The 24129-nt window shown below is 42.8% G+C and overlaps 1 protein-coding gene across 3 annotated transcripts in view; it reads left to right on the forward strand.

Moving 5' to 3' along the window:
• Positions 1-24129, forward strand: part of Dlgap3 (DLG associated protein 3) — a 96319-nt gene that overhangs the window by 20044 nt on the left and 52146 nt on the right. The window contains exon 1 of one of the 3 annotated variants that reach the window (XM_047562978.1): positions 16089-16406. The exons of 1 other annotated variant lie outside the window; for it this stretch is intronic. The gene's annotated coding sequence lies outside the window, so the exon portion shown is untranslated. Of the gene's footprint in view, positions 1-16088; positions 16407-24129 lie in introns of those variants that run through there. One more of the 3 variants, XM_047562981.1, reaches the window with a different exon arrangement.

Here is a 24129-nt window from a genome sequence, read left to right on the forward strand (position 1 = left end):
ATAATCTATCTGAAATAGGCAAATTCTTTGAAAGATATAATTTACTAATTCATACATATGTGGAAGTGTGTGTATATATATATTTTTTATTATGACATGATTCCATAATTAAAACCTTAGCACAAAGATGTTCACTGGAGAACATCTTTAAAACTTAAGAAAGCAATAATACTAATAATCAAACACTCTTCCAAGGGATAGAAAAAGAGCAAACTTTTCCTCTTTCATGAGTACAGCATAACAATGATACCTGAGAAGGGCATTTTAAGAAAGGAAAATTACAGGCTAATGTCTCTCCTGAATATAGCTACAAAAAACCCTAAATAAGACTCTGACAAACAGATTTGTATGATATATAAAAAAGATAATACATCACAAGTAAGAAGGATTTATGCCTACAATTCAAGTTATGGTTTAACATTTAAAAATTAGTCCAGCAGGCCATATAGCCCATCTTGTAGAGTGCCTGCATCTCATGCTGGAGGCCCGGGTTTGAGTCCCCAGCACTCTGGGATTGTGGAAATAACAAACAAATGAAAAATTAGTTAATATATTTTGCCATATTTGCATGACAAAAAACCTAATATGCAGAAAAAGCATTTAATAATTTTCAACACTGATTGATGACAAAATGTCTAAGCATGTGAGGAATAAAAGGGGATTCTATATTTTGCTAAAACACTATTTTCCCAAAAAACTCTATAGCTAACATTATTCTTAATTATGAAATTTGAATCCTTTACCCCTGAGATCAGATCAAGACATCAGCTATCTCCATGTCATTGGCATTTTACTGGAGTTTCTATACAGTACAATAAATAAAGAAAAGGAAATAAAATTTTGAAATATTAGAAAGGAAGAAGTAAAACTACCAATATTTGTAGTTAGATGATTATATGCAAATCCAAAGAACTGATGAACAATTAGTATTTAAGAATGAATTTACCAAGATCATGGGATAGAAGATCAATATACAAAAACAGTAATGTATTTAAATAATAACAGCAAGCAATTGGTAAATAAAATAAAATTAGTTTCCACAGTGTGTGTATACACATGCCCAAGCACACACAAAAGTACTATGAATAAATCCAATGAAAATGTTCAAACCCCCTAAATTAAAAACTACCCGATATTTAAGATATTCTAAAAGAAAATCTATGTTAATGATGGGATATACTGTATTCATGGATTGGAAATTTCACAGTTGTTAAAATGCCAGTTCTTCTCAAAATGACGCACAGCTTTAATACAATCTCAGTAACAATCCAAATGGAGTTATTTTTTGTGTAAATCAACAAAAATTTTAATCCTAAAATTCATATGGAAATATAAAAGAAGTATAATAGCCAAGGCAGTCTTAACAGAGGAACTAATTGAGAGGACTTCTACTTCTGGATATCAAGACAAGGGTAGGACTATAGCTCAGTGATAGAATACTTGCCAAGTCTGCATGATGCTTTAGGTTTTATCCTCAGCCTTGCAATAAATAAAAAGTAAATTGTGTGTGTGTGTGTGTGTGTGTGTGTGTGTGTGTGTGTTTATTTTAAATCTAATGCTTGATTCAATTTGTAAGTGTTGAACAATAGTTTTCTTTTCTTGAAATGCCTTTTATGACCTTGGCAGTGATGTTGGTTTTATAAACAACCTGGAAAGTATTCTTTTGTAGGATGGTTTCATTTCTTTGATGTTTGTAGGATTTCCTACTTCTTCCTGCTTTTTTCTGCTCCTGTCCTCACCAAGATACACAGAAAGATTGGTTTGCTCTGTGACCTGACCAGATGCATGTTTTTCCCTGCAGGCTTGAACCCAAACCTAGGTTTTGAATATTCCTAGACACTGATATATTTGTGTAGGCTGTTACCTAAAACACAGAAAGATCACGTATGCTGTTAAACATGTTAGAACCTAGCTCCCACCCTGAGCTTAATTTCTTAAGCCCTCACGTTAACTCCATAGCCTGAACCTCTCCTTGCAGACATTCCTAGGTAGAACATCAATTTTTCTGGAGGTCCAATGCAAAGATACATAAAACATTTTTTTTTCTGTACTGGGGATTGAACTTAGGGGTGCTTTATCACTGAACTACCTCCCTAGCCCTTTTATTTTTTATTTTATATGTCGAGGCAGGGTCTTGGTAAGTTGCCGAGGGCCTCATTAATTTGCCAAGGCGGGGCTTGAACTTGTGATCCTCCTACCTCAGCCTCTCCTGTCACTGGGATTATAGGCTGTGCCCAGTTGTTGTTTTTCTTGATTAGGGTTGGTTATAGGAATGATATAGTCATTAAGTGGTACACTTAAAATTTATGCACTATGTGTAGGCACATGTAGGTATATACAATGCAATTGCAATTCAATAAACTTATTTAAATTTTAAAATTAACTTATTAAACACTTTAATTTATCTTCAAAAAGAAAAAAAAATGTACTTCTAAAACAGTTTTTTGATCATTTAAAGGTAACAGATTTCCATGGTTGGGTATGAATTAAGATCTTTCTTAAGATCTTAATTAAGATCTTTCTGAGAGATGCGTGGCAAATCCTCTCCTTTTACATCCATTTATGATTTACACAAGGCCTGAAGAAGCCTCAAGAGGAGTCCTGAACTCTTCAGAGATGTGTTGGCTGATGGACTAGGGTGATCGCAAACAAAGACGGATGCCTCTGGAGACCAGAAGTCATGGAGGGAGAATTCACTATAAATGAAAGAAGTTGGGCACATGGACCAACTCTAGCAATAGATGCCAAGTAATGGAGAGAAGGGCTGGTTCTAGGTACACAACAGGGGACTGACTCCAAAGCTAATCTGGTCTAGCCCTCTCTTGGTTGTACACCCTGAGTGTCATGGATTATGTTTGAATTAGATAGTATAACCATTGATCTTTAAAATACCATGGGACTCAATCAGTCTTGCTCTGACTCCTCTCTTCTCTTTCACTGAACATTCCTCAGGAGAGTCCCTTTCTTACTTCCAAAGAGGAAAGACAGGGACTTTCTGGCTTGAATGCAATGCAGTCTCTGAGTTTTATGGCCTTCGGGCACGGCTGAATTCCAGCGCCACCAGCATATGGCACAGCTGAGTTCCTGCTTCACTGGTTCCTAGTGGTGGTGGTGATGATAACATCAGCAGGAATGGAATCTGAGCAGGAGTATGACTCTGTGGAATCATTAGGGCCTAAGGTTATGGAGTCCCTGCTTGGGTGTCCTGGCAATGAGGAAAAGAACGATATTAACTAACAGCTCAAGCAATTTTACTCCAGGACCTCTCCAACTGAGCATAACACAGAAAATGCATGCTCTCCATTTCACAAGAGATAACTTTAATCTCAGGCATCAGGCCAAAGCAGCAGCATTTCAATTTCACTAATGATGGCACATGGCAATGATGGGAGTCGACTGTCAGTGTGGGGAGGCCCTTGCATGAATGATTGGGTCCTGAGCCTGCAGATTTCTGGTTTGGCTAGCCATGGCCTAAAGCCCCCACATTTTGCTTACTTGCAAAAATCCTGGATTTTAAGCTACCAAGATTTAGTTGTGAGTGTTAGTGGATAACAGATGGATTCATCAACTGGCAAAGTTTGTGATCTCTGGTTACCTTTGTGAGATTTTATAAATACTTCAGAATGAAGGTCTAGGATGTAAGAAGCAATGAAGTAATATAAAATAGTAAATATGTGGATCCATATAAATAAAACTTGACTGTGTGAAACAGTAATAATAAAGTCTTTGGGTTTTTCAAAGATGGAATTGGGCAACAATTACAACACATGCCCATATCCATTATCGCTTTATGAGGTCAGTTGCCAGCTCGTGTATTGCTTCTTTGAAGGCAACTTGTCTCTTCTTCTCTGATTGATTTTTATTTCCTTTTTCTTTTTGGCATTTGGGATTGAACTCAGGGCATTGTGGATATGCTTTATCTACCGCTACGATATACCCCACAGCCCCTCTGGCTTTTTAAAAATTCTTCCTTTTAGCTTATATCCTTTTATCTTTCTGGTTTTATGATGTTGTAGGTGTGGCTCTCTAATTTTTCTGTTTGGAATTCACTGGGAATCTATAGTTTGACATTGTCATCAAATTCTGGAAAACGATCAATCGCTATCTATTTGCCCCTATCCTGTTCTCTCTCTCTGCTTTTGGGCTTTTGGTTGGATGTATGTTGGGCCATCTCATATTACCCTTCATATTTCTTAATGTCTTCCTCAGATCTTTATCCCTCTATAATGTTTCCTGGGTATTTTTTCAGCTCTATCTATCTGTTCACTGATTCTATTAGCACTTGCCTTTGGTTGGCGTTTAAACTCATTTATTGAGTTTCTAATTTTAGTTATTATATTTTTCATTTCTTGAAGTTATTTTTAGTCCCCTTTCCTATCTGCTCAGTTGTTCTTTAAAATTTTTCATACTTCAAATTGGTCTTTTATTTTTTAATGGACCTGAGATACACAGAATTGGATCAGTCATGATTTTTGGTCTATGGTTCACGCTCATCCCTGGACATGGACCCCTTACTTTCTGGATGAATGTATGTGTGTATTTATAAAAGAATATATTATAATGCCTACCTAACTCAACCTGAAAACTACAAGAGCTACCCCTCTTCTCCTCCCTATCTAATGACTCTGCTTTTGCTCTTTTAAATTTGTGATTATTGTTCTTTCTTTGCATAGTGTTATCCAACGTTCCTGAATATATGTTTAGTTTTTTCATTTTTGAACTTAATGAAAAAGATATTATGATACATATAATTTTGGGGACGTTAAAAATACTTGATGCTATATTAACTAAAATTTATCCCCATATTTTTGCATGCTTTATGTAATATTCCATTGTGTGACTATTTTATGATAATTTTAGCCATTCTTCTGTTAATAGGCATTTTGGTTGTTTCTATTTCTTTCCTGCTGCAAACAGTGTTACTATAAATATTCTTGTATATGTCTCTTGATAAATAATGTGAGCAGGAGTTTCCACTTGGTACATAACTAGGGGTGGCAAGCTGAGCTGTAATATGCGTAGTGCTATCATTAGCTAATATACACCAGCAGAACTACATACAGGCCAGCATCCAGTTTTATTGGTTAAGCATCTGTCCTGATTGATCAGAAGCATGTAGTATTGGTTATGAATACTTTGAATATTATCCTATGAATATCAAACTTTTTAAGCTAATGCTGAATTATCATAAAATATTTCTAATTTATGCCTTTACCAGATTTGTGTAAGAGAACCTATTGATTCACATTCTGTCTAATACTTGGAATGGTCAGATTTTTAATTTTCTGCAAATCTAATAGTATGCATTAATATCTCATTCTGGTTTTAATTTGCATTTCCCTGGTTACTAATAAGTATGAATCTGTCCTTGCATGTGTATTGTCCATATGTGTTTCCTGTAAGAATTCCCTGCTCATGTATGTTGCTCATGTAATACATATTTTTTAAAATTGATTTTGAGGAGTTAATATAGAGAAATAGACAATTATTAATACTAATTCTTGGTCAGTTATATATATTAAAAATCTCTATAGCTTGTCTTTTCACTTTAAGATGATTTATGAATATAAGTTCTAAGTTTTAACAGAGTCATATATATCCATCTTTTCTTTTTTATTTTAATTTTGAAACAGGATCTCTCTGAGTTGCTTAGGGCCTAGCTAAGTTGCTGAGGCTGACTTTGAACTCGTAATCCTCTTGCCTCAGCCTCCTGAGCCGCTGGGATTACAGGCATGCGCCACCATGCCCAGCAACCCATCTCTTCTTTCTGGGATAGTGCTTTTTGGTACATATTATTTATAAGAAAATATTTCTCACCCAAGTTCAAAAGGATATTTTCCAGGTATTGGTAGTGTATATCTGTAGTCCCAGCTATTCCAGAGGCTAAGGCAGAAGGATCCCTTGAACCCAGGAGTTTGAGGCCAGCCTGGGCAACATAGTAAGACCTTGTCTTTAAAAAAAAAAAAAAAGGCTATTTATCTAAACTTCTATGATGGTAATTTTATGTCAACATAACTGCCTCGGAGTGCCCAGATACTTGGTTAAACATTATTTCTGGTGTGTCTGTAAGGGTGTTTCTGGATGAAATTAAAATTCGAATCATAAACTGAGAACAGCAAATGGCCCTCCCCAGTGTGGGTGGCCCTCATCCAACCCATTGAAGGCCTAAGTAGAATAAAAAGGCTAAGAAAGAATACTAAGAGATCTCTTGGGTCTCCAGTTGGCATAGGGCAGATCCTAGAACTTCTCAGCCTCCATAATTGCGAGAGCCAATTCCTTAATATCTATCTATCTATCTATCTATCTATCTATCTATCTATCTATCTACACACACACACACACACACACATACACACACTATTGCTTCTCCTTCTCTGGAAACCCCAGATTAATACAATTTCTATTAAGAACTTTGCATTTGACATTTAATTCATTAACCCAATCCAACTGGAGTTGAATTGCATATTGTGTGAAGTAGGGATCCAATTAATTAATTTTCCAAATGGATAATCATTTTTTCTCCTTTTTCTACTGATCTGTGGTGCCCTCTTTGTCGTACATCCAAAGTGTCATATATAAATCTGTTTTGAGTTCTCTAGTCTATTGTACTGATCATTCTCTTTCCCAGCCAGCACAGACCACATGGTCTTGATGCTATATCTTCTGATATGTGATAGGGCAAATGACACCTCTTTAGTCTTCAGAAGTATTTAGAGTAATTAATGAGATCTCTTAGTACCCAGTATGAAGCTTTTAATACCATTTCAAATTAAAAGCAACCTGGATTCTTGGAAGAATGGCTATTTTCAGGTCTGGTACAGCAAATGACAAAATGAGTTGAAATATTTCCTTATATTATAAAGCAAAGAAATTACCAAATATTTCTGGGTTTGTGAAGGACCCAGCAGCCAACTTAAAGAGAAAACCTCTGGCCATAAATGGGGAAAATAGAGCATAAGTAGAATTGAAGCTGAGCATTAAGGAGGCTTTCTTTCATTACTGAGTTTGGCTATCAGCAAGAGGGCCTTGGGCAGCTACCCCCTCTAGCCTGTCTATTGTGTAATATGTCAGGAACTGCACATGGGTAAACGACTCAGTGACAATAATAGCCCAAGGAAATAATAATCTTTGTTCTTGAGATTGGCAGAACTGAAAAACATCTCCTGACTAGGTGATTAGAATCAGATATGCATCATCCTGTCCACCCAATGTGAGGAGGCACCCTCAAGTCTGGTTACCCATCACTTACTATGAGAAGGTTATGTAAACTGCTCCGAAATCAGCTTCCCAGCAAGATGGATTCTGTGACAGGAATTCTCTGTCTTTTTATCTAGTTGGATTTTCAAATAAAGTTGTCTTCCTTGCCTCAACAACTTTTTTTTTCTTTTCTTTTCTTTCTTTCCTTCTTTCTTTCTTTCTTTCGTTCATTTGTTCTGGGGATTGAACCCAGGGTCGTTTAATCACTGAGACACATTCCCAGTTCTTTTTTATATTTTATTTAGAGACAGGGTCTTGCTAAGTTGCTGAGGCTGGCTTTAAACTCATGGTCCTCCTGCCTTATCTCCCAGGCTGCGGGGATTAAAGACAGACCGTGCCTGGCAACAACTTATGTTTTATGCAATCGGCCTGTTGTGTGGTGAGGAGTTGTACTTGGGTCCCATAATGGAATAAAAGCTTCAGTGTATTAAAATACACCAAATATGTTTGTGATGATACTAAAAAGCCCAAATTAGTCACCTTTGGAGTATGCTGGGAAACCAAGTTGTTACTTTTATTTTATTTTGGGGGTTAAAAAAGATTCCATGAAGTATATCTTAAATCTTTAGAATTTTTAGCTTTGTTGCTGTTACTTTTGTTTTGAAACAAAGTCATCCTATGTTGCTCAGGTCTGCCCTTGAACTTCTGGACTCAAAGCAATCCTACTGCCTCAGTCTCCTGAGTAGCTGGGACTATACAGGCCTGTACCATTGTGCCCAGCGTATAGATTTTAATATGTACAATCTAAAGTTTGATTTTTTTCTTATGTGTTTGTGGAACTTGGGATTGAATCCAGGGGCCCTATACTGCTGAGTTACATCCCTAACCCTTTTAATTTTTTTATTTTGAGACAGGGTCTCACTAAGTTGCCCAGGTAGTCCTTGAACTTGTGATCCTCCTGCCTCAGCTTCTAGAGTAGCTGGGATTTCAGGCATGTGCCACCATGCCATGCTTAAAGTACTATCCTAGAGGTAGAGATTGAGGAGAATTTTACTTTTATATACATCCAAGGGAAGATATAAAACAATATTTTTCAAACCTTAGTGGGCATACAAATCATCTGGTGAATTTGTTAACATGTAAACTGTTTCAGTAAGTCCATGCTGGGGACTTCGGATTCTGCATTTTAACAAACTCTTGGGTGATGCTGCTGCTGCCAGTCTGTGGACCACACTTTGTGAGGTTAGGGTATATGATTCTATGTGGTAGCGTGTAACAGGAGTTTGTTCTTTTTTTATTGCTGCATGATTTTTCTATTATGTCATTATTTCATAATTTATTGACTTATTTTTCCCATTGGTGAATGTTTTTGTTTTTTCCAGCATGGGGCCATTGTGAAATAAGTTGCTACAGATATTCTTGTACATGTCTTTTGGTAGACATATGCATTCAGTTTGAGGCAGTATGTATCCAGGAGTAGAATTGCTGAGTCATAGGGTAGGCATAGGTTTAGCTTTGGCAAATGCTGTCAGTATACCAAAATGGTGGTACCATTGTACCCTTTCCAGCAATGTATCAGAGTTCTGGTTACTTCCCATTTTACCAATTCTTGGCACCACTGATCTTTATAAATCATTCTGTTGGATGTATGGTGGGATCCTACTGAGGTTTTACATTTAATTTCCTTCATGAGTAATTCTACTGAACACCTTTTATATGCTTATCAACCAGTTGGTGATCCTCTTTTGAGAAGGCTCATTTAAGGATTTTTACTCATTTCAATTTTGTACTTGTTTCCTATTGGTTTGTGGGTGTTCTTGATATATTCTGGACATGAGTTCTTTTTCTTTTTTACTTTTTTTAATTGGTGCATTATAATTATACATATTGCTGGGATTCTTGTTACATATTTGTACATACACACAATATAACAATATAATTTGACCAATGTCACTGCCCAGCACTTCCTTCCCCTACACGTGAGTTCTTTTTTAAAAAATTTTTTAGTTGTGGATGGACACAATACCTTTATTTTATTTATTTTTATGTGGTGCTGAGGATAGAACCCAGTGCCTCACACCTGCTCTAGGCAATCACTCTTGCCACTGAGCTACAACTCCAGCCCCAGATGTGAGTTCTTGATTGGATATATAATTACAAATATTTTCTCCCAGCCTTTGGTTTTTCACTTTCTTTTTTTTTTTTTTTTGTGGTGCTGGGGATTGAACCCAGGGCCTTGTGCTTACAAGGCATCACTTTCTTAATGGTTTCTTTTAATGAATTTAATTGTTTAATTGAAAAAAAAATTGATACTGGAGATTGAACCCAGTGCATTTTACCACTGAGCTATATCCCCAACCCTTTTTATTTTTATTTTGAGATCGGCTCTCTCTAGGTTGCTTAAGGGCTCACCGAGTTGCTTAGGCTGGTTTCGAACTTGTGATCCTCCTGCCTCAGGCTCCCAAGAGGCTGGGATTACGGGTGTGTGCCACCAGGCCTGGCATAATTATTTAATTTTAATGAAATTCAATATGTCAATATATCATTACATGGTTAGAACTTTTTGCATCCTGCTTGAGAAATAGTTGTACCCTCCAAGGTCATAAAGGTATTCTCCTGTATTTTCTTGTGGAAGCTTTAATGTTTTGCTATTCACATTTAGTCTATGATCTATTTTGAATTGCTGTTTTGTGTTTTTTATTTTTCTTCTGCTTTTTGAGGTCAAGGTTCATTTATTTCCCTCCAATTCATTGGTTTTAAAACTGAAAACTAAAGGAATGAATATTTTCCCTGATTTCCCTATATGAACTGTATATTAGGGTAATAAAACAATTGAGGAAGTTTCTCTTTATGTAAGTGTTCCAGCCAATAATGAAGAGGGAACTGTATAATTGGTACACCATTAATTTTCAAACTCTAATGCATAGAGGAGACATTGTAAAAGAGACAACCAGATATGGTGTATCTGCTAATAAAAATATACAATACCACCTATGAAGAGTTCTTGCTCCAAAATTGAACCAGCATCTAATTGAAGCTCTATATCCAATTATCCATTTATATAAAATATAGGGGATAAATTGTGCACAGTGGTGCACACCTGTAATCCCAGCTACTCAGGAGGCTGAGGCAGGAGGATACCAAGTTCAAGGCCAACCTGGAAAACTTAGTGAGAACCTGTGTCAAAACAAATTAAAAAATAGAAAGGAGGGGATGTAGCTCAGTAGTAGAGTGCTTCTGGGCTCTGTATCCAATACCAGAAGAAAAAAAAGGAATTGGGAGGGAGAGGATAGAGAAAAATGATAACTTCACAGACTAAATTCAAAATATATGAAATTCTCAGGATAAACAATCTGACTAATTTAACAAATAAATTTGCTATTAAAAGAAAAGTCGAGAGGGGCTGAGGTTGTGGCTCAATGGTAGAGCATTTGCCTAGCATGTGTGAGGCACTGGGTACAATTCTGAGCACTGCATATAAATAAATGAATAAATGTCCATTGACAACTAAACAAATATTAAAAAAGAGAAAAGGAGAGAGGAACTATATAGACTAAAAACAAAAAACAAAAAAATCTTCTTAAATGGTACCAATTGATTACAATGTAAAAATTAGAAAAATTAGAGAAATATAACTGAATATTTGATAACTATTTGATGACTTTAAGAAATTATTGTTAAACTTATTTAGATGTGGTATTTAGATGTGATAATATTTAACAAAATAGTTCTTGTATGTACATACTAAAATATTTATTAATAAAATATTATGTCTAGGACTTGCTTCAAAATAATACAAAGAGTGCAAATGGAAGATACAGATTAAACAACATTGACTGTGAGTTTATAATCATTGTATTTGAGTAACAAACACATGGGGTATTATACTATTTTATTTACTTTTTTGTTATACGTTTAAATTTTTTCATGAAAAAATTAAAAAGTGTCTTAGTCATTCTTGGCTCTTAACTTTTCCATTTAGAATCAGGTAATCAGATTATATGGCATTTCAACTGAAACTGCATTAAATCTAGGGATCAATATAGGAAGAATTACATCTCTATGAAAATTACAGTTTTTTATTCATCAATATGAAATATCTCTTCCTTTATTGTCTTTTTAAATGACATTCAATATTTATAATTTTATGTATCTTTTATTATTTATTATTAAATATCTGACATTGTTGTAGCTATTGTAAATGATGCACTTTAAAACTTATATACATTTAGTCAGATGTGGTAGCACACACCTATAATCCCAGTTACTTGGGAGACTGAGGCACGAGGATCACAAGTTCAAGGCCAGCCTAGGAAATTCAGTGAGATCCTGTCTCAAAATAAAATAAAAAGAGCTAGGGATGAAGTTCCCACACTTGCCTAGCATGTGTGAGGCCCTGGATTCAATCCACAGTCTTGCAAACAAAAACAAAAACAAGAAGGAAAAAAAAGGGAGAAGAAAAGAAAAAAATCACAGGCATTTAACAAACATTTTTAGTTAATTATAAATAAAATGGAACTTTACATGATTGAGAGATGTCTCCAAAATTTTTACAATAAATATCATCCTAAAGAAGAAATATCAAATGCACGAAATTTATGGAAATGACAAATAAAGCCACCATCATCATTTCTATTCAACCTTGTGCTCTAGGACACAGTCAGCATATGATAAGACAAGAAAAATAAGCCAAAGGCCATAGATTATTCTTCTAAATATACTAAACATAGTATTTTATATTTGGTGTCTCATAATTCTAATAGTTGAGTTCTTGGCGAGTGTTTTTCTGCCCTGTGTCATTTTTGCTGCTTGTGTTGATTAGGGTTTTCCAGAGAAACAGAACCAGTAGTATGTCTATTTAGATACAGGTACAGATGAAGCTATCTAGGAGGGGATTTATTATGGGAATTGGCTCACACGATTAAGGATGCCAAAAAGTCCCATGACATACTGTCTGAAAACTGGAAAACAAGGAAAGTTCATGGTACTATTCAGTTCACATCCAAAGGCCTGAGAAATAGCAGAGCCATTGGGTATAACCCTTCAATGGTTGAAGGTCTGAGAAGTGCGAGCTACAATGTCCAAGGATAGTAGAGGACAAGAAGAAAGAGCAAATTTGTCCTCCCTTGTTCTTTTCTTTTTTTCTTTTTTCTTTTGGTATCAGGGACTGAACCCAGGAGTGCTTAACCACTGAGCCATACTCCCAGCCCTTTTTGCTTTTTATTTTGAGACAGAGTTGCTCAGGGTCTTGCTGAGGCTGGCCTTGATTCTCCTGCCTCAGCCTCCTAAGTAGGTGGGATTATAGGTGTGCACCACCATGCCCAGTCCTTCCTTGACTTTTTTTTTTTTTAAACTGGGCCCTCAGTGACTTAGATCACCAACATTGGTGAGGGTAAATCTTCTTTACCTAGTCTATTAATTCGAATGCTAATCATTTCAGGATACATCTTTATACACATATCCGAAACTTTTTTTTTTTTTAAACCAGCAATCTGGGTATTCCTTAACCCAAGCAAGTTGACACATTAAAATTAATCATCACACTGATTCTCGTTCATGGAACCAAGTTTTCTTCTGTGTTCATTTTCTTTGAAAATTTATCTGTGGAAATAATTTGAGGCCTGAGATAACCATGGATTCTTTTAACAAAGATTTGCTTCTGTCAGTCACCTGAGGCGCTATCATTCTGAGACCATTTTATACTAAATTCTTGGTTGGAGTTTTTCTAGTTCTCCTAGGTCTGGTGAATTGGGCTGCATGTGGTGGGAGATCTAACTTGTGGTTATGGGTCTTCAGGAGGTGATTGTTTCCCCTGACACTCATTGCTATTGCCAAGTTCAAAACAAGCTATTTTCTTACAATATTCTATGTGTAGGGATGGGGAGAGTTTTTTTTTTTTTTTTTCTTTCTGATTCTCTTGGACATTGAGAGTACAACCCCTTGGGGTTCTAAGTTCTAGTTAAGGAGTACTGACCCCCTTTGGGCAGACTCACGGTTTTACCTTCTTTCTCTTATGCCCTAAGAAATCACGACAACTAATGGTAAATTTCATTTGTCATCAGATGTTACTGTACAGTTATTTATTGCCATGATATTGTGGCATAACACACCATCCCAAAACTCAGTGACTTAAATTAACAAGCACTTATTATTGCTCAAGAATCCTCAAACTGGCTTCATGATTCTTCCTACTCATTTGGCTCACATGTGTCTGCAGTCAGCTGTGGCCGTAAATATTTCTGCTGCTTATGTCTGGGCTTTATCATGTGTTTACAGGTCAGCAGCTACAGGCTGGTCTTCATTGTTCTTGTTTGGAATGGTTGTGATGGTATGGCTCTTTTCTACCTTGTCACTCATTCTTGGGTAGGCTTTCTCAGGCTTGTTCTCATAGTGAAGGCAGGAGACCATGAGAAAGAGGAGAGGTGTGCAAGTCTTTTAGAGGCTAGGCTTAAAACTGGCACATTATGGTTTCTTTCACATTTCTTATTGGCCAAAGCAAGGGAGAAGTTCACCCAGATTCAAGGGGAGAGAAAACAGAGTTCACCTTTCAATCAGTTAGTTACAAAGTCATATGGCAAAGGACATGTCCCAAGAGGCTAAGCAATGTGCCTTGGATGATCAGTAAATATTGTTGAAGGAACAAATGAAAACTACATTAGGTTGTCAATTTAAAAACACAACTCTTTGATAACAACTTTAAGAGAAAAGCAGAGCGGGGTGTGATGGCACACACCTGTAGTCTCAGCAGCTAGGGAGACTGAGGCTGGAGGATCTCGAGTTTAGATCCAGCCTCAGCAACTTATTGAGGCCCTAAGCAATTCAGTGAGACCCTGTATCTAATAAAACATAAAAAAAGGCTGGGGATGTGGCTCAGTGGTTGAGCACCCCTGGGTTCAATCCCTGCTAGAGAGAGAGAGAGGGTGAGGGAGAGAGAAAGAGAGAGAGAGAAAGGGGGAAAGAGAGAGAGAGAGAGAGAGAGAGAGACAGAGAGAGAGAGAGAGAGAGAGACAGAGAGAGAGAGACAGAGAGGGAGGGAGAGAGAGAGAGGGAGAAAGGGAGAGAGAGAGAGAGAGAGAGAGAGAAACCATAGCAAATGTCCCTTTCTATTGTAAGATGCTTTCCAGTTTCAGAATGGTTAACAAAATGTACATGTTAGAACTGACAAAGCATGGTGGTACCCATTAGCATCCTACATGAGGACTTTCTTTTTCTTTCTTTCTTTTCTTTTTCTTTCTTTTTTTTTTTTTTGGTACTGGTGATTGAACCCAGGGGTTCCTTACCACCAAGCCACATCCCCAGCCCTTTTTATTTTTTATTTTGAGACAGGCTCTTGCTCAGTTGCTTACAGCCTTACTAAGTTGCTGAGGCTGGCCTTGAACTTATCTTCCTTCTGCTTTAGCCTCCTGAGTTGCTGGGATTATAGGCATGTGTCACCCCACCCAGCTAGATGATGACTTTTTATGCTCCAATGAAAGTGAGATGTTTTTTTCAGTTCTAAGGAGTTCCTGAGACTAACTTTCTATCCTATTTTCTCTGACATTTACTCTTGACTGAATGATTCTTGGGCTGGGAACTGTAACCTTAGCACATGATTGAAGGGACAATGTCCTGTGTTGTAGGCAGTAAGATAGTTGACCAAACTGCTAATCTCCCGCTAAGACTTTCAGTTTCCTTTGAGAGTAGGACTCTCTAAGCTCCTTTATGTAATGTGGCACCTTTCAACATCTCCCTGGGACTTGGCTCCCAGTTCTAACATTTTAGGGCCTGTGGCTTCTACTTTCTGTACCTCAGTTTGCCGCTTTATACAGGAATAAGAGCCAGGGGCCCCAAAAGGATACCGAGAGAAAAGAGCTGTTAGGGGGACATTGAATCAGAACAAATCCAAGGTCTCTCCCTAGAGCGATGCACGGTTTCCCAAGTCTATCAAACCCACGATTCACCAGCTCAAGTTTTCAAAACCAGAAAAGGTGGAGGAAGAGGGCTATAAGGACACACCGGCCCTTCATCCCAACTTTCACACCCACCCTGGAAAGTCAGAATTCAGAGCCAGCTCCTCCTCCACATCTTCAGCCCCTCCTCCTCCGGCTTCCCCCTCGAGGCCCCCTCCCCCGCATTACAGCATCGCTCTGGGCGCCAAGACGGATTCTAGCCAGGGACTGCTGCAGTCAGCTCTCCGCCTCTCCTGGCTCCTGCAGCCTATGTACTGGCTCTGCAGCCACCGGCTGTGCTCCGGACAGTTCCCTTTCCCTCTTCTACCCCACCCCCGCCATGGCACAGCCCCTGGCTCTGGGCCCAGAGGTGGGCGGGCACAGTGGGCACGGGTGGGGGCCCCAGCAAAGACCGCAGGTATAGCGGGGTTCTCCCTCTATACTGGGGATGCCTCCGCTGTGCGGAGTGTGGGTGGAGGACTCCTGTCAGTGGCCCTGAGACCGGGCACAGCGCCTCATCTTGGCAGGGCTGGGGCAGAAGAGGGGGGCTTCCTGAACCGAGACCAAGAGCTGGAGTCGGGGAGCAGACCTGGAAAACCCGAAGGAGAGTCTCCTAGGGGGACGTGCCGGGATGGGGGCTGTATGTGACATTCGGGGTGTGACTGTGCCTCAGTGGGGCAGGAGACCTTGTCTGTGAGACTGTGACTATCTCCTAACCGCCCGCCTCTGGGCTTAGGTGCTTGTGCCTAGATCGGCTGTGCGTGGCAGTGACACTGTATGTGCCCCTTTTGGGTCCTCGGTGGACACTGATCCCGCGGCCCCCAGTGAGCGTGATCTTATTGGCACCCCCAGGCTGGGCCTCCCCAGCGCTGTCGCTAAGCTGGGCGAGTGCTCCTCGGGGACCCGGTAGCCGCCCGCCGGCTGCGACCTGGGCCCTCCTGGGTCCGGTGCGGGGGCGGGGAGCTTGGTCCCCCTCCCTCTCCTCGGCTCCCAGCTCGGCCGCCCTGCGCGGGGGCGGGGGCGGGGGCGGAGCGCGCGGGCGGGATCCCCCCGCCTCCCCTTCCTGGTCCCCGGGAAATCCAGCCTCCGTGGCTTGGCCGCCTCCCGCTCCCGCGACCGCTGCCGCTCGGCGCTCGCTCGGGGCTCCGCAGCCGGCGCGGCCCCTCCGCTGGGGGCTCCGCAGTGCCGGGTCCTGGTCCCTGCCCGCACGCCCGTCGCCGCAGCGCCCCCGGCCCGGGCCGCCGGCACCATGTAACCCGGCCGGAGCCCGAGCCGGGCCAGGTAAGCCGCCGGGAGGGGTGGGGACGGGGCTGCACTCGCCGCGCCCTCTGCAGCGCCCCCCAGGCTCGGCCCGGCCGCGGCCCGGGCGCCGCCCACGCCCCGGGCTCAGGCGGCCTCAGCTCCAGTCCCGCGAGGGGGGAGGGGCTGGGCCTCTTCCGCGGCCCCCGCCCCTGCCCTGGCCTGGAGGCCCGCGGGCCTGACCCGAGGGACGCGCGGAGGACCACGCGGACCGGGGACCCGCTCTCTGGGCCGGGGCGGTGGGAAGCCGGCCAGCCCCCGCCCAGCCCTTGTCGGGCTGGAGGCTTGGGTCTGGGAGGGAGTAGCCGGTTGGTTGTGGGGGGAAGTCGTGATGTTGGGGAGACCGGAGAGAAGTTTCCTCTGCAGGTGTGAGTGTGAGTGCGTGTCACTGTGTTCGTGGTGAGTGTGCGAGTGTGTCACCGCGTGGGTCTGTGGATGATCGTGTGGCAGTGGAGTGTATGTCACTGTGGGTGAGTGTGTGTGTGTGCAGTGATTGTATGCAACGAGGGTGTTACTGTACATGTATCTTTGGACATGTGTGTGAATGAGTGTGTGTGTTGTCACTGTGCGTGGCTGTGTATGTTTCTGTGAGTGCGTGTGTGTGTGCCTGTGTAACTGTGACTGTGAGGGTCTAGGTATCTGTGCTCTGCGTGACCGAGTGTGTGTGTGTGTGTGTGTGTGTGTGCGCGTGTGTGTTGGCTGTGTGAGGATGTATCTGAGCAGGGTTCACTCCGAATCACCCACACCTGGTCTTTGCCAACCTTCCCCCCCACCCTCAGTCCTGGTGAGATGTGTGGCACCTGGAACAGGGAAATCAGACTTCTCAGAGGTCAGATCATCCCTTCTCCCCAGGGACTCCTTATCCTGGACTCAGGAGCCTCATGGCACTCCCTCCATTGGTCTCCACCTTCACCTACCTCAGGGGGCATCCTCTATGGTGCTACTGGTTGTGTCCTTCCTGCATGCGGGGCTCTGCTGCTGGTGGGCCTGGAGCTGAAGACTGTGTACCTGTGTGTGCTGCTTCTCCTTCTTGGGGCCTGGGAGCTTGTGTTACCTCAGTAATGTTTCACTGAGGGCCCTTTAGAGCCAGAAGCTGAGGAGGCCAGGTGGAAGTGTCTGGTCTATTGTTAGTCACCAGAGCAGGTGGCTCTCTCCCAGAGTTCCAAGCCCCAAATCTCCGAGTTCTGGGTCATTGGTTCAGCCCACTGGCTCCAGGTGTGTCTGTACTGAGCTCCTTGAAGTAATAATAATACAGCGCCTCTATATCAGTCCAGGACTTTTGAAAATGTTCCTCTCTCAACTCTTTATTTCTCCAAAAGTCTTGAGAACTGGGCAGGGCAGGTATCAGGTTAAGCCATAGGAAATTGCCAATATTCCACTGTTCTATTTTAACCTACGAAAACAACCATTCACATGTTTCAAGCTAATATAATGCCAATTCACAGATGAGAATGTTGAGGTTTGAGAAATGAATTCCATTTCCCACAATCACACATTTCTAATCAGTGGTACAGAAAGACTCCAGCCTGTCTTTTGTTGACCCAAGGAACTGAACTGAACCAAGGTTAGAGGTGGCACTCTCTGTTGTGTGCTCTCTGACACTGGGGGCACTGCCCTCCACCTCTGCCCAGCATTTCCTGAATGCTGGGGCTACTTCTGCACCCAGCTGCCAATGCCTAAAAGGGAGAGAGGGGGAGAAGAGAGGAGGGAAGGGAGGGAGAGGCTTCGTGAGTTGGCAGTGAATCAGGGTCTAAAAAGGGAGCTGGGAGGGCTAGGGTGGCAGGTGTTTCTAAAAGGAACATGAACATGGGATGAACAGCCTCAGACACAGCCCCCGCATCCCCACCCCCACTGCCCCACTGATCTGGCAGTAGTGCCCATTGCCTTTTGTGCCAGGGGGCTCATGTCCAAGGAGTGAGCTTATATGTTGTTATATAGAACAATGGCCATTGAGGGAATCTTAGAATTGACTCGGTCCAACCTCTTAATTACACACTGGGGACCCTGAAGCCCAGAGAAGGAGGGGACCTGTCCAAGGTCACGAAATGAACTAGTGGGTTCTAAGGCTAGTCTTAGCCAAGGAACTTTCCAACCCCCCAGGTTGCCTTCTATTCCTGGACTCCCCAGCCCCATCAGAACTGAGTATAGGGGATTTGGGGAGGAGTAATAAAGACTCATTATCTCTTAAGACTGTATACCCTTTAACTTGGGACTCCTTTCCAAAGAGGGGAAGCTACAGATATTCCTGGGGATGGGGATTCCTAGCCATACCTGCCACAGAAGCAGGCCATGAGCTTGTCTGAGTTCCTGCTGGTAAGGGGCTGGAGCTGCTACAGGCTCGGCACCCAGACTTTCTTTTGTGTCAGTGCCTGCTGTCAGCAGCTGCCTGGCACCTCACATCTCTTCCAGCTGATGTTGGGGCCCGAGCTGACTGAGCTCATCCCCCTCACCCCCAGTTTCTGATGCATTTTGCCTCTAGCTGGGCTGACACTTCCTTACCTTCTTGGGTTTCTGATGGGTAGAAAAACTTCTGGGGCTTGTCTGATTTAGGAAGGGTCTATAGTTACTTCTAAACCCTTTCTGATTCAATCTTCAAGGAGTTTAGGGCAAATGATAATTATGATTATCCCTATTTAAGGGTGAGGAGATGGAAATTCAGTGAGCGATTTCCTATTTGGTTGTTTTTAGGAGTGAGGGGATGAGGGAGCAAATGACAACAGGAGCTTTTGTTGAGAGGGGCTTCCAAAGACCCCCTCCAGTGTCTTATATCCCCATGGTCAGGAAACCTTCCCAGATTCTGATTTCATTCCCACTTGGTGGAGTCAGAGCTTTGTCTCCCTGTGGGGGGTGGGAAGAACAGCTGCGTACCCTCCTCTATGCAAGCATTATGTCTCAATTCCCTCTTTATCCCCCCCCTCCAGTCTGAAGGCTGCTGGCTCAGCGGGCCTCCTGCCGTCTGGGGAGTCTGGGTTTGAGCTGGGGTGAGGCGGTGGCACCATCGTTATGGTAACGAGCTGCCAGCTCATCGTTGCTAATAACTTGTCAGGCCCCTGGGCTCAATGCAGCATCCCTTCCCACCAGCCCTTCTTCCCATGTCACAGACTGAAAAAGTGAGGCTGTGAGGGAGGGACCTAGAAAGAAGGGAGTCCGGGGAGGTAGGTGACCTTTTCCTTGGGACTGTAGCTGGAGAGCAAAGGACAGAGAGGAGAGGTTGCTTTGGGGCTGGTTCACACATATAGTTACATAGGTTTCTGTTTGATTGCAGTGGCTGGTAACATGTGAATATACTCAGAACATTTTCCTGTAAACTTGTACATGCTAGCTGATATGTTCATGCACTTTTACACAACAGCCCACAGGCAAGCATACTCCAGGCATCAGAACATGCTTGTGCATGAGTACTGCCTCTACCATCTGTACATAGGCACCCAAGAAATCTGGGTTTGTGGGGGTGTCCAGGTACGTGGGTGGGGATCTGATCTTTTTCTGATGCAGCTTCAAAGTGTCTTGTTAACAAAGGGACAGAATGGTCCCAGGGTTCCTTCTTCTCTCTTCCAGTCAAGAGCTCAGAATGGGAGTGGGCTGGGGATAGTGTGGGGGACCCAAGTTCTTCGCTCCCAAAGGCCTCTGCCTCTGTGCCCTTTGAGCTCAGGTAGCCCATACCCCCCTCACTCTGTTCTTTCTCATCCTCTTCCTGTGTGTAAATATTAAAGAGCTGAGCCTGCAGGGCTGATGTAGACATGGGGAGAGAATGAAATTAAAAAGGATTCCCTCGCCCCCAACCCGACACCCCCGCCCCACAGTCCCCCGCTCCTGCCTCCTCCCCTCTCCCCTCCCCTCACTCAGTGCTTCCACATTTTCTCCTCCCCCCAGTCCAGATGGGAGCTGGCTCCTTCAGAAAGGGGGCTCAGAACAGGGTGTGGGGAGCTACCTCTCTCTGCCTTCCCCCAGCACATCTGCCTACAGGGCTGGGAGCCCCCACGTGAGTATTTCTTTTATTTTTGGGGTGGTGGTTAAGAAGGAACGTGTTTTCTAGAACCAGCTGTGAGTGGCGTTGAGAGGCTCAGGGCTGAAAAGGAGGTGGGTGGGGTTCTGTCTCTAGGCTCCCTCAGGAAAGCTCCGGGTCTGGGTTTCTTTCCTCTCTTGGGACATAGAGGGAAGGGAGGGGTATCAGGTGGCCCGGTGTTTGGAAGTGAGTGTGGGAGATGTAGGGGAGAGGGGCTTTGGTTCTAAAGAGGGTGTGTGGTTGGGAAAGCCTGCTCCTTCCTGGTGTCTTGGGTTTCTGGCAACGCGGCCGGGATGTCTCTGGGAGCTGTCCTGAGTGCTGAATGGGACTCAATGGAATTTGCTGCTTAGGAGCTGTCCCGAGTGCTGAACTGGGCTGCGTTCGGAACAAGGATGAAAAGGTGGCTGGGCAGTGCTGAGGGCTCACTAGAAAATTTCTCCCAGATGACCCACTTTCCAAGGGCAGAGTCCTTGGGTAGAAATAAAGATTCTGGGGTCCGGTATGTGAATTAGGCCTCACGGTTATTAGTGGAATTTGGAAAAGGGACTCCCCTTTCCCTGTTTGCTCACCCTCTCTTTCCAAAACCATCCTACAGTTCTGAGGGGGTAGGGATGGAAGATGAAATTGTAACTGTGATATCTATTCCCCTGGGATCCTTTTTAGCACAACAAGCTTAGGGGTACTTTCACCAGCCTTTCTCCTACTGGGTTCCAGAAGTTCAGGCTCAAGGCAGCTCTGGGTTAAGACAACATGGGTCTTGCAGGTTATGCCTGGAGTGAGCAGAACTCAGAAGTTCAGGATGATTTTGTTGGTATCCTCCTGCTCACCATACTTTGGAATTCAGGACAGGGACACTGAAATATTCTGCAAACCTCTCCTGTGCCCTGCTCATCCCCATCCCTAGCTCTGAGCAACATTTGGGAAAGACTTTTGTTGGGGAGGAAGATTTCTAAGCAAAGGATTCAAGGAGTGGGTGGGGTTGTTCAGTGCCATGGAGAAGAGAAGGAGGAGGCTACTGGAGACAGGGCAGTGGGAAAAGAGGAAGATCTGGAGGAGTTAAAATATTCAAATTGAGGAATGAGGTCTGGGTTTCAGTCCTTAGCATCCCTGGATATCTTTTCCCCACTAACCTACAGTCAGGGTCATTGCAATTATCTGAGTTCTTATCCTTTGTCTTTGTAATTGTGAAGGAACTAGAGCAAGGAGTTATTTCTCCAGGTCCTTTCCCTTGTCCCAGGGGGATGAGAGCCAAATGTCAGGACATGCAGATGAGACTGTGGGGGAAACAACAGGCAGGAGGGCAGCTCACCTCCCATCCCCAAGAGCACAATCAAATATTCAAATAGGATCCTTCTTAGAGGGAGAGGAAGGAAAGGGTTTCCAGATGGTACTGGGCAGAAATTGGGTGTGGCAGAGAATTAAAGACAAGGGAGAGATATCTAGGGGACTTCAAACTGAACCAGTTCCTCCCTTCCCAGATGTGACTTCTAGTTAATAAGGAGCCCTTCACCCATCATGTTTTTGATGTAACTCATCAAGATGATTCCTCCCTTCTCTGGCTGCTTGAGAGGAGCTGAGTTTTCCTATGCTGTGGGTGCTGGGAGGTGGTAGGTGTGGGTGTGGGTGCCTGTTTGGGGAGGGGAGGTGTTTGTGCTCTACCCAGCTCTCTTGGTTACATAACAGCTTTGATAAGACTTTACTTTGGAACTGCTGCTACTGCCTGAAGCAGTCACCCCTCCACCCCCACATGGAATGCTAGATGTCCACCCCCTTTCCCCTGGCCCCTTGGAGAGTCCTGCTATTCATGATCCAGTGTTCCAGCAGCTGCTTCCCTTCCAGGAGGTGTCTGTCTTGCCTCCCTGTTCCCTGACTGGCTCCTGTTTTTAAATATTTGCTTCTTTTGTTTTTCTAAACCCAGGTCACCCCTTTACTTTTGTTAGCTTCCTGATCTTCCCTCTCCCTGGGCAGGGCCCTCAGGCTGGGATGAAAGGGGTTCACTGGACATCATGAAGCTCGCCTCTGAGGTAGAAGAAGGGTTCCTCAGGAGGTTTAGGACCAGTGCTAATTCCTTTCCTCTCTTCCTCTGCCTTAATATCTGTTATATCTGTTTTGGAGTTTGGGAGTGGTGGCTCATACCCAGAAGTACTTGGAAGAAGGACTTTGGCTTTGATATTTCCCCTTTTAAAACTTGGGTTGTAATTCCCAAGAAGGGAAACTTCTTGGGTGGGAAGAGATGCAACAACTTTGTTGTTACTCCACCCAAGTTGTCTGAGCAAGTTCTGGTTTCTTCAGGCAAGGGACAAGAGAATTTCAGAGCTTTCTTTTAAAATGACTTTTTTTTTTTTCCTGAGTGGGTGAGAATGAGATGTATCCAGGAGTGGAGTATATCCTATTGATAACAGAAATACTTTCCCAAATAGAGAAGTGGTAGACTCACAAGTTTGCAAATGCTTATTACTTGGAGAGAACATGGACTTCTGGTTTGTGGATAGGGCAGAAACCAGGGAAGGGAATGAATATCTCTGTGAATGGGTCTGTGACTGTGTATGTGTACATTTGTATGTGTGAGTTTGTTGCATGTGTATAAACACATTTACATATGTAAGTGTGGGCTCATATATACATGCATGTGTGTATGACTCCATGTGTATATGTGACTGTGTAGGCAATTAATTAAACCAGTGTGTGTGGATGTTCATGTGTGTGTGGTATGCTTATCCAGTGATGTGAGTGTAAGCATGCATGTGAGCATGCACGTGGGCCACATATATACTGTACATAATGCATCAATAATGTATAAATATATGTGCATAAGTTGAGTCATGCATGTGAATAAATGTAAGAGAGAGAGAGAGAGTACGAGAGATTAATTCCGATTGAACATTGAGGCTAAAAGTTGTTCTCACACTAGCTTGAACTTGATCTACTCTGATGCCCATGGCTCTTCTCCAGAAAGCAGGCTCCCTGAGGTCTCTCAAATTCTCATATCCTGGAGAGCCAACTATACCTGCCACTATCTATAGCCTTCCCCTACTAAGGCAGCATATATGACTGACTAAAATACACAAATGTACACTTGTGTGTGTGTACATGCAATCATGCATTTGTATATCGCATCTCCTTTTTTTCACTTCTACTGCCAATGTTTTAAATCAGTCCACCCGTATCCTAATTTCTCACCAGAGTTATCATAACAGGTTCCCAAATGTTGTCCATCTTTGCCAGTCCACCTCCATGTTCTTTCCCTCCCAAAGCAGCCAGAGTAAGATGAGATCATGACTTTTCAATGGCCTTCCATCTCATTTGGAATGAAATCCAGAGTGCTTAGTGGGACCTGAGCAAAGTTGAGTGCTGCGTATAAAACAGGCATCGATCACCTCTCTGATCCTACATGGGCTTCCTTTCTGTCCCACAAAGATGCTGAGCACAGTGGCGCCCTGAGGTTACTGCATTGACTCTTTCCTTCAACCTGAAATGTTCTTCCCTCAGATAGCCATGCAACTTACTCCCTCACTTTATTCAAATCTTCGCTCAAAAGTACCATATTTGGACAGGCCTCCCCAACAGTCTAACTTAAATAGCCTCTTGTCACTCTACCCCCTCGCCCCAGGTTATATATATATATTTAAATTTCAGCGCTTGCTACCACCACCATCTCATACATTTGTTTATCATTCCACTTCCCTGCTAGAATATAAA

Source organism: Sciurus carolinensis, chromosome 1 (genome assembly GCF_902686445.1).
Source record: "Sciurus carolinensis chromosome 1, mSciCar1.2, whole genome shotgun sequence".
NCBI lineage: Eukaryota > Metazoa > Chordata > Mammalia > Rodentia > Sciuridae > Sciurus > Sciurus carolinensis.